Source organism: Eptatretus burgeri, chromosome 12, assembly GCF_056783735.1.
Source record: "Eptatretus burgeri isolate ZD-2024b chromosome 12, Ebu_testis_v1, whole genome shotgun sequence".
In the NCBI taxonomy this organism is placed as follows: Eukaryota; Metazoa; Chordata; class Myxini; order Myxiniformes; family Myxinidae; genus Eptatretus; species Eptatretus burgeri.
The window spans coordinates 61,162,948-61,172,925 of NC_140972.1; the positions used below are offsets into that span (position 1 = coordinate 61,162,948).

At 45.0% G+C, this 9,978-nt stretch overlaps 1 long non-coding RNA gene across 1 annotated transcript; it reads left to right on the forward strand.

The window, feature by feature from the left end:
* Positions 1-334: 334 nt before the first annotated feature.
* On the forward strand, positions 335-9,602 carry LOC147015726 (uncharacterized). The gene is made up of 4 exons (XR_015049811.1): positions 335-854; positions 3,058-3,727; positions 7,321-7,424; positions 7,533-9,602. It is a non-coding gene; the product is annotated as an uncharacterized LOC147015726 (long non-coding RNA).
* The last annotated feature ends 376 nt before the right edge of the window (positions 9,603-9,978 follow it).

Consider the following 9,978-nt stretch of genomic DNA (forward strand, 5'->3'; position numbering starts at 1 on the left):
GCCATTAAACTTTGAACATTTGCCAATGCTGTACATTTGCTAAAATTTTGAGCATTTGCCAAAATACATATCCTGATGCTGTGCGGACCGCGCTTCCCCCAATGATGTACGTCTGGTCGCTTGTACTTGTTGCCGCGTTTGAATCTGGGGAGTAACTGCTGAAATCTATCTGTCCGGGTTCTTGCCGGCATCTTTGTTCTTCGTTCCTTTCACACTTCTTTCAAATTTTTCACAAATATCTTTATTCATTCTACTTCTTGCTTTTTCTTTTCTTTCATCTCTTTTACTCTGTTTCTCTTTCTTTATCTAAATGTCAAAGGAGAAGTGAATTCTTGCAGAAATTTTTCGGAAAGGCTCACCTTGCTGCGCCTGGATGTGTTTGAGGGTTGTGGAGTAGCGGCTGAAACCTGAATCCGATCCAGGTTCCTCCTGATGACTCCATCTTTGCTCTTTACTTATTTGGGTTCCTCCTGATGACTCCAATGCAGTATTGTACACCGCTCCTACCCAATTCCATATGTAGGTGATGCATGACGTCATCGCCGGGCACCAAAGGAAGGGAGTACTCAGTTTTTACTCCATTTGTTTGTTTGTTGTCTTGTTTGTTTGTTTGTTTTCTGTTTGTCCGGGCGATATCTCAGCCATCCTTTGAGCTAGGGAGCTGAAATTTGGGCCAAAAGTGAAGATGGGTTTTGGCAAAAACGATATTTTTTATTTTTTGATTAATCAATTAATTGATGAATTACTTAATTATTATCAATTTATTAATTCCTTATTTATTCTATTTTCATCCAGGCAATATCTCGGGCACCTTTTGAGCTACGAAGGTGATATTCAGACACAACGGTGAACAGGTGATTTGGCTAAAAAGGGTATTTTTATCTTGCCAAAACGAAGTTTTTGCAAGATATGTTAGTCAGATATTTTGTATGTTTTTTTTTGTTGTTTGTTTGTTTGTTTGTTTCTCTGTAATCACGTATAAAAAATTCTGCAGAGCACAGTTATCATTGGAAATTTTTGTAACTTCGCATATCAGAGGCTTATAGAGGTCCCTTTCAGCGCATAAAATTTTGAAGGTCAAGGTCAAAGGTCAAGGTCATTTTGTTGCAAATCAGGGGAGTCGACGAAACCCTTATTTTTTGAGTACTTTTGATCAGATCGTCTTCAAACTTCATGGGAATATAGTTCATGGTCTGGCGCTCAGCTGCTTAATTTTTGGTGGCGATTGGCCTTGACCTTCATATGTTTTTTTTTATTATTATTTTTTTTGTCTGTAATCACGTATAAATCACTCTGCAGAGCACGGTTATCATTGGAAATTTTTGTAACTTCGCATATCAGAGGCCTATAGAGGTCCCTTTCAGCGCATAAAAATTTTAAGGTCAAGGTCACTTTGTCGCAAATCAGGGGAGTCGACGAAACCCTTATTTTTTGAGTAATTTTGATCGGATTGTCTTCAAACTTCATGGGAATATAGTTCATGGTCTGGCGCTCAGCTGATTAATTTTTGGTGGCGATTGGCCTTGACCTTCATGGTTAACGCCTAAGGTCAAACATATTTGACCCCAAGGTCAAATTTTCAAGTTTTAGGAACCATATCGTGTAGTACCTCAAATTGAACACCTCGATGAGTGCTTTCTAGATATGTCAAGTTTGAGACATTATGATGTCATTTGGTGACGTTATGAGGCAAACGCATATTTTTCATGGTTACTCTGTAGAACGATTCTCATCGGAATCTCTCGTAGGCAGATATTCCTCAAGGAGTCGCTCCTGGTGGATAGCAGCTCTGTTCACCTCAGTGTGACGTTAAAGAAGTCACATGTGGTCACCTTTTGGCAAGATACGGGTCACCCTGCGGGTGACATTGGTTTATTGATTTATTGATTAATCAATTAATCAATTAATTATTTTCTTTCTTGTTTGGCTGGGCGATATCTCAGCCATCCTTTGAGCTAAGAAGCTGATATTTGGACACGACAGTGAACAAGTGATTTGGCTATAAAGGGTATTTTTGAAATTATTCATTAATCAATTAATTATTTTATTTTTCAATTAATTACTTAATTTTCAAAAAGTTACAGGTTCAGATGAATCAGCGGTGGTTTAAGTTTTTTATTTGCCAATTGATGAAGAAATTAATTATATTATGACTACTATTTATTTATTTTAATGATGCAATTAATCAATCAATTATTGCACACTGCTCCTTCCAAATTCCGTCTCCACGTGCCGCAAAATTTGGCGCCCGGCGATATCGCGCGCTGGAGGATTTGTTATTTATTTATTTGGCATGGGGTCGGTGTACTTTGAATGTACCGGTACTTGTTTGGTCTTCTGTTTGAATACATATGACATAAATAAGAATAAATAAATACATTTACCTTACAAGGAACTTCAACGCATCAGAGGAGGCCATAGGTCCTTCAAAGCTTGTGCTATTATTACCGACCTATGGTTGTTTATCCGTGCTCTATTCTTTTAAAAATTTTAGTCTTTGGTATGACTTGACTGAGGTTCGTACTGTCGACCTCCCAGATTGAGACTCAGAGTGGTTTGGTAAATCCTCGTTCTCCTTATTTGTTAGTGAGGAACAATGGAACATTTTCATGGAATCACTCTTCAGAAAGCTTTGCTTTTATTGACAGCATGTTATGAATTTTCAATTCTGAAGTGGTTTATCACATCTGCTCTTGTGTATATAATGCTTGCAACTTCGAGATGTCTCATAGAAACCAAACGTGGATTCATTCCGCCTTGACAAACAAAATGCCCTTTCTTTTGCCATTTCCTTCTTTACCTGTTTTCAAGTTTATGGTTTATAAACGTAATAAACCACAAGCACCATGAATCAGGGTTGATTATAACTGCTCATTGGGCCTTAAGAGTTTAATCTCCCAGTTGTTGCAATGATTTGTTTTATTACAGCTAGTGAGGCTCATTAAGGTTTAGCAGGATAGCTTAGTGGTATGCATGTTCAACTCTAAGCTGTCTAATCTGGGTTTGAATATCGACCTGGCTGTAAACTGTCACATGTCACATGTGTTTCACATGCAGGGCGAGGCATCAATGTGTGTGCCGTCCATCGCAAGGACCTAAGGCTGGAGGACATGACTTCCAGCACTGCGATGGTGGATGTTAAAGACCCCACGGTGTCTTTCACAAAGAGGAGGCCAGTTATCACTACAAATTTGCGCTGAAATCACCTTCAGTCGAACGTTATGCCTTGCCAGCCGGCTTCTTAAAGAATTGGGTCTAAAATGTTCTCCAGCTGACCCCCACAATAAGTTGGGGATAATTGGGGCCGTTAAATAAGTTTTAGTAGGAGATAGACGGAGGCTCATGGAATAGCAGACACTTTTACACTTGCTTCCATCGGAATAGAATTACAAGTCACTTGCCCTCGGATGTTTCAACAAAAAATATGTGCAGCACTTCTTTGCACACCTGGTGGCGAACAGTTTTGATGAATTTATTGGCTCGAGATGGTTGCTTCACAGTAGTGGCTACTTGTTGGGATTTCCATTTAAAACACAGTTGAATTGAAGCAAAGCTGCAGATGCTAAATCTGAACTTGCTTTTGGCAAGCGAAGCACTTCCTGCAGTGCATTTTCCTGCAGGTGCTGTTGCTGTGGGGTTCACGGGGCCGCGTGGACTACCGAGCGGATGCTCTGCTGAGTTGGACACACGGCTCCAGGGAGCACACAAACAAAGGCGAATACATGAAGTAAACAGTCCTCTTTGTGTTTGGCCCTTTCAATAGAAACCCTTCACGTGCACTTTTGGAGGCATTTTACTTGTTATGACAATCACTTAATTTTTTGTTTTCATATTGTGTTGGCTTTAATCCCATGGGCAGGCAAATTGAAATGCAGATTCGCTAAAGGTAATAGATCCTAACATTTTGTTTGGGGGTTGGGGGTAAAGGTAATATACTGTTTTTTTTGGGGGGGGGGGTATGCCTGGTGTTGGCTTAATGGTAAGGGTGGTGAGCTTGGGATCCCAGGATCCGAAGTTCAAATCTGGCTCGGCTATTGAATTAATACGAGGTGGGGTTGACTCTACCTGTCATCCTTCCGAGGTTGGCAAAATGAGTACCACTTTGCTGGTATCCTGTGTCGGAGTGGTGACCTGTCCAGGATTGTGCCCAATAGCCCAGGAGACTGCTGAGGCGGCACCAATGCTCGGCACAGAGTATGGTCCCATTGGATGGATGCGATGGGGTTCGAATCCCGACACATCTATAAACTGTCATCCCGGTGTTTCACAGGCAGGGTGAATCATCAATGTGTGTGCCGTCCCTTGGAGGGACGTTAAACTCTGTGTCCTGTCTGCCAGCATTAGTTAGTGGACGTTAAAGATCCCATGGCATCTTCTGTGAAGAGTACACAAGTTATTGCCAGTGTTCTCAACAAATTCCAAATTCCTGCCTTGACTGATTTTTGGGAAGGCTGATCTGAGCTCTTGTCATCTTCATTACCCCCATTAACCTTCCATAACCCAACCATCTTACTTGCTAGTTTCAGTGTTTCCTCCCTTTCCTCTTATCCTGTTCGATCATTCCTTTGATATGCCTGGTGTTAGCTTCGTGGTTCGTGTGGCTGGCTTGGGATCTTTGTTGGGTCCTGTGTTCGAACCCCGTTGGCCACTGAATTAACATCAGGTGGACTTGACTCAACCTGTCATCTTCCGAGGTCAGCGAAATGAGTGCCATTGTACTGGTGTCGGTGCACAGCGTCAGTGGCACAGCCATGCCCCAACAAAATGATAGCTACCCCGCAGCCAAGGTGCCATACGCAAGAAGAAGAATTCCCTTGATGTTTGTCCAACTGTCAGATCTACCTTTCTCTTCCACGAGCTTTGCTCCTGTAAAGAAAAAAGAAAAAACAAAAATGGCAAACCACCCAGAATATACAGATGCAAAGAAACTGCTTGGGCAGCACCAACGCTCTGTATAGAGAATGGTATTGTACATCACATCATTTTGGGATCAAGTTCAAAATGATGGTCCAAAGGTCATTGCACTTACCTTAGAGCCATGTGGCCTGGGTTTGATTTGCGACCTGAGTATAAACTGCCAGATTAGTGCTTCACAGGCATGGGGTTGCATCACACAAGTGTGCTGTTCTTCAGATACATGTTGACCTGGGTGACCCGTGTGCTAGCATTAACTGGTGGAAGTTCAACATCCCACGGTGTCTTTCATGACGAGTCGGTGAGATATGTCTGACACCCTGAACAAATTAAAAATTCCTGCCCAAACCAAATCACCTTCAGTCAAACATCTGGCCTGGCCAGTTGGTTCATTAAAGATGCAAAAAAACAACCTTGCCTCGCCGATCCTATAAGATGGGAATAATGTGGATCGGAAAAGAACTGGAAATAATAATTGTAGATACTTATTTTGGGTTCAAGTATCTCTTTGGCAGTTCTTTGTTGATGAGTAACAGTTCTCACTTTGATTGCTGGTTGTGGTTCAGAACGAGTTGTTGCAAAGAGAGAATGGGGGAGTTGGGGGTGATGGTTGAAGGTGGATTCTGGTGATGGGAGTACTTCGGAATGTGGGAAGGTGAATTTTGGGAAAAAGGTGTTTGCTTTGGCTTCCTTAAAGTTCGTGTTATTGGTTCGGCAAATCAAGACAAGAGAACAATCAACATGCTTTGACACCTTCAGATATTTCATTGCAATGACTTCCTGATCTGGGTCTGAACAAATAGAAGTTTTCAGGAATATGTGTGTGTGTTTGTCTCTCTCTCTCTCTCTCTCTCTCTCTCTCTCTCTCTCTCTCTCTCTCTCTCTCTCTCTCTCTCTCTCTCTCTCTCTCTCTCTCTCTCTCTCTCTCTCTCTCTCTCTCTCTGCCTCTCTCTGCCTCTCTCTGCCTCTCTCTGCCTCTCTCTGCCTCTCTCTGCCTCTCTCTGCCTCTCTCTGCCTCTCTCTCTGCCTCTCTCTCTGCCTCTCTCTGCCTCTCTCTCTGCCTCTCTCTCTGCCTCTCTCTCTGCCTCTCTCTGCCTCTCTCTCTGCCTCTCTCTCTGCCTCTCTCTCTGCCTCTCACCCTCTCACCCTCTCACCATCTCACCCTCTCACTCACCCTCTCATCCTCTCACCCTCTCACCCACTCACTCACTCTCACCCTCTCACACTCACTCTCACCCTCTCACCCACTCACTCACTCACTCACTCTCACCCTCTCACCCTCTCACTCACTCTCACCCTCTCACCCACTCACTCACTCTCACCCTCTCACCCACTCACTCACTCACTCACTCTCACCCTCTCACCCTCTCACTCACTCTCACCCTCTCTCTTTCTAAACAGCAACTTTACACAGACCGAGATAGAACACTGGACTCAGGGGTCCAAAAATCTATAGATTGTTTTTTTTTCTCTCCAATGGTCTCGGAGGAGTTTGAACACGCAATTAAACGTCAGACAAAGACATTGGGACAGAGTTGATGAATTAAAATAGTACATGTGATCCAAGCCCGGGTTCACAGAACTGTGAAACAAGTAACCTGGCTGTGACCTCAAGCAAGTCTCTACAGTTACAGTTTGTGACCCTTTCCTGCAAGTCAGGACCATCTGGTTGTTCGAATGGGGATAAAGACTCGTTTCTTTCCCCACCGACTGGTTTGGGTTGAATTCTCATGGCTGCTCACTCTCACAAACCTGCACTTGGCAAGCGTGGCGAGTATGCCAAACACAGCTCCCCGTTAGTCGTGGAATCAACAGGATGTTGATTGAGGTATGCTGACTACTCGGGGAAGCGAGAAGCTGACGTTTCGGGCGATGACCCCTCTTTTGTACCGATGAAGGGTTAATACCCCAAATGTCAGCATCTCCTTGCTTCCCTCCATGGTTACCATAGTTCAATCAACGTCCTGTTTGTTTCATGCATTGTTCTCCCTGTCCATCGACACAGATTGACACCAGCGCCTTCATCGGCAGGACGAGTTCCTCATCGGACCACTCCATGTTAGTTGTGGACCGAAATCGGTTGGTTTAGTGTTGCTTATTTTATTTTAACTTCAAGTCAACATCCTCAACTCTTGACTCAGTGAGTTCAGGAGAAGCTGTTTTTTGGCAGTTCTTTATCGTTGAATCCCTAAGTGTTTGTTTATAAGGCTTCTAACCGGTAAACATTTCCTGCTAACAAGATGACAAATAGTACCTTTAACTGTGTTATATGAAGGCTTGAGGTTGATCCTGTGAAAAACATAATTGGGACTTTAAAAACATCAACAAGCGGCTCGGTGTTCTCAGATGTAACGGCTCTTTTTTTTTTATCCTTTCTTTGTTTTTCTCCTCGCTCGATTGATCTAGAGAGGAGGCGTCCGACACGGATAAAACACATCCCCGGGTTGCTGTGAACACTCATTCACACTGAGCTTTTGTGCTGTCCACATCTCAGACAAGCTGCCCCTGGGGTAAGCATCAAAAGCAGCCTGCGGTTTTGCCCTGTTCTTCGGGACTTTCGGTTCAATGTCTCATGAAACGGAGCAGCGACGTTTCTCTCTTACCCCTGTCTCTCCCAGGTTAAGTCCACCTGACTTTGCAGCCTGGAAGACATTGATGTCCTGGACGAGGTCGTTCAGCACAAAAAGCGATGCCTCCGGTGGTCAAGAGTCGCGGTGCGATTCCCCAGTGGCGAAGCGCACATCTGGGACGAGGACCAACGACAGGACAGACCTTCGCGAAGAGAAGGCGAGCTTATCGCGAGCACCCAGACCTAATTCCAGAATCCGGCTCTAACCTACAGGGGGAACTGCATCAGGAGCACCGATGCTGAGTTGATGCATGCGAACGATGACGAGCAGGGCAAAATATCTCGATTGCGAGGCAGACGTGGCTGGATTTCCCAAACCAGCCCCCAAAAAGCTTCGCGTCCACCGCACCGCTCTACATCTTGCAGCTGCGTTGTGAAATGTTTCGTGCAGGATAGTTGAAACAAACCATTTTGAAACAATGAAGCGGGTCTAAGTCTCTGTGCCAAGCACACTGCAGGCAGGCTCATTTCCTGCGGTCAGAATCAGGTGCATCGGGATGTAAGGCGCGCAGACTTTAGCACCAAGAGCCTTTGTTAACCAGCGGAGCGTTCGAGCCAGAGTCGGGGAGCTGCAGAGCAAAGTGAGAGAACGTCAAAGCACCATCACGGATGGGATGGTGATGGACCGCAGGCAAGGAGGCATTGTTCATCTGACAATTGCCTCTTGTTTGCTTTGCACTGATTGGTTCCTGATCTGATCTTGTGAATTCCCCCCACCCCCCCCCCTTGGTCCACTTTGTAATTGCTTACGAGTGTGTCTGTCTTTAATGTGCCTTTCCTGTACTCACCTCGTCACATTGTTTACTTACCTGGGTGTATCTGCCCTGGGAAATGGTCCCGTGATTGTTCAGAGCTGTATGAGTGAAGGGTATAGAATAGATAGACAATGATGGATCCATGGGGATGTGTGGATCCTTTAGCTATATGTACTACTACTGCTACTATTACAACTATAAGTACCTGTTTATTTATTCGTAAGCGGCCAATGGCTGCTTGGCTGCATCATGTTCTGGGGACGCAGCAGTGCTGCTGATGCAGTGCCTCCCCCCCCCCCCACCTGTTACCTGCACGCCGGTATTCATTTTGCCGACCTCTGAGGGATGGTAGGCTGAGTCAACCCTATCTGGTGTTAATTTAACGGCACGACAAGGGGCTTGCACTCAAGACCTTTGGATCTTAAGTCAGCCAGCTTAAGCGTTAAGCCAACACCAGGTCTAACTAACTACCTGTTAATAGCTGGACGAGTGAAGGAATGAGAAAAATGATGGATCGATGGTGTTTATGGACCCTTCAGCTATATGTACAACTACTACTACGACTACTTAATGATACCAATCATTCCGATGTTATTGTGGGGCAGGCTGTATTTGGCCAGTAATTCACGAAACGGTTGGCCAGCCCCCCCCCCCCCCGTTTTACTGAAGGTTCGATTTGGCCAGGAAATTGTAATTTGTTCAGCATGCCGGAGATGACTCGCCCACTCTTCGCGAAACACACCATAAGATCTTTTAATGTCCATCAACATTTATCATATCATTGTAAAAGTTTTAAAAAACGGCATAAACAGCGAGGTGATTCTAACATTCCTCACGGTCCACGTCCCCTCGAGGTCGTTTCACCTTCAGGGTCCATATTGAATCCGCTTTTCCCCCTATAGGAGTAATAGGACCGATCCCATAAATCCGTGTCCACCTTCATCCTTGAACGAGTCCTGATGGAGGCTCGAAATTTTCATATTAAACGTCTCGATGTTTTATTTGTTTTCATGAATCTCGTGATTAATGGATGGACTTTAAATGGTGGATGTGTCACGTTTATTAAACAACGTCTCAAATTTTACATTGATTTACTTTACTCATTCACGTGTCCACATCGTGTCCATCCATCCCCATCCCCAACTCGTCCTCCACCCCCACATTTACCCCTAACCCTTCCTCTACCACCATCCCTAACTCGTCCTCCACCCCCACATTTACCTCTAACCCTTCCTCTACCACCATCCCTAACTCGTCCTCCACCCCCACATTTATCCCTGACCCTTCCTCTACCACCATCCCCAACTCGTGCTCCACCCCCACATTTTCCTATAACCCTACCTCTACCACCATCCGTAACTCGTCCACCACCCCCCCATTTACCCCTAACCCTTCCTCTACCACCATCCCCAACTCCTCCTCCACCCCCACATTTACCCCTAACCCTTCCTCTACCACCATCCCCAACTCGTCCTCCACCCCCACATTTACCCCTCACCCTTCCTCTACCACCATCCCTAACTCGTCCTCCACCCCCACATTTACCCCTAACCCTTCCTCTACCACCATCCCCAACTCGTCCTCCACCCCCACATTTACCCCTAACCCTTCCTCTACCACCATCCCTAACTCGTCCTCCACCCCCACATCTACCCTAAACCCTTCCTCCACCACCAGCCG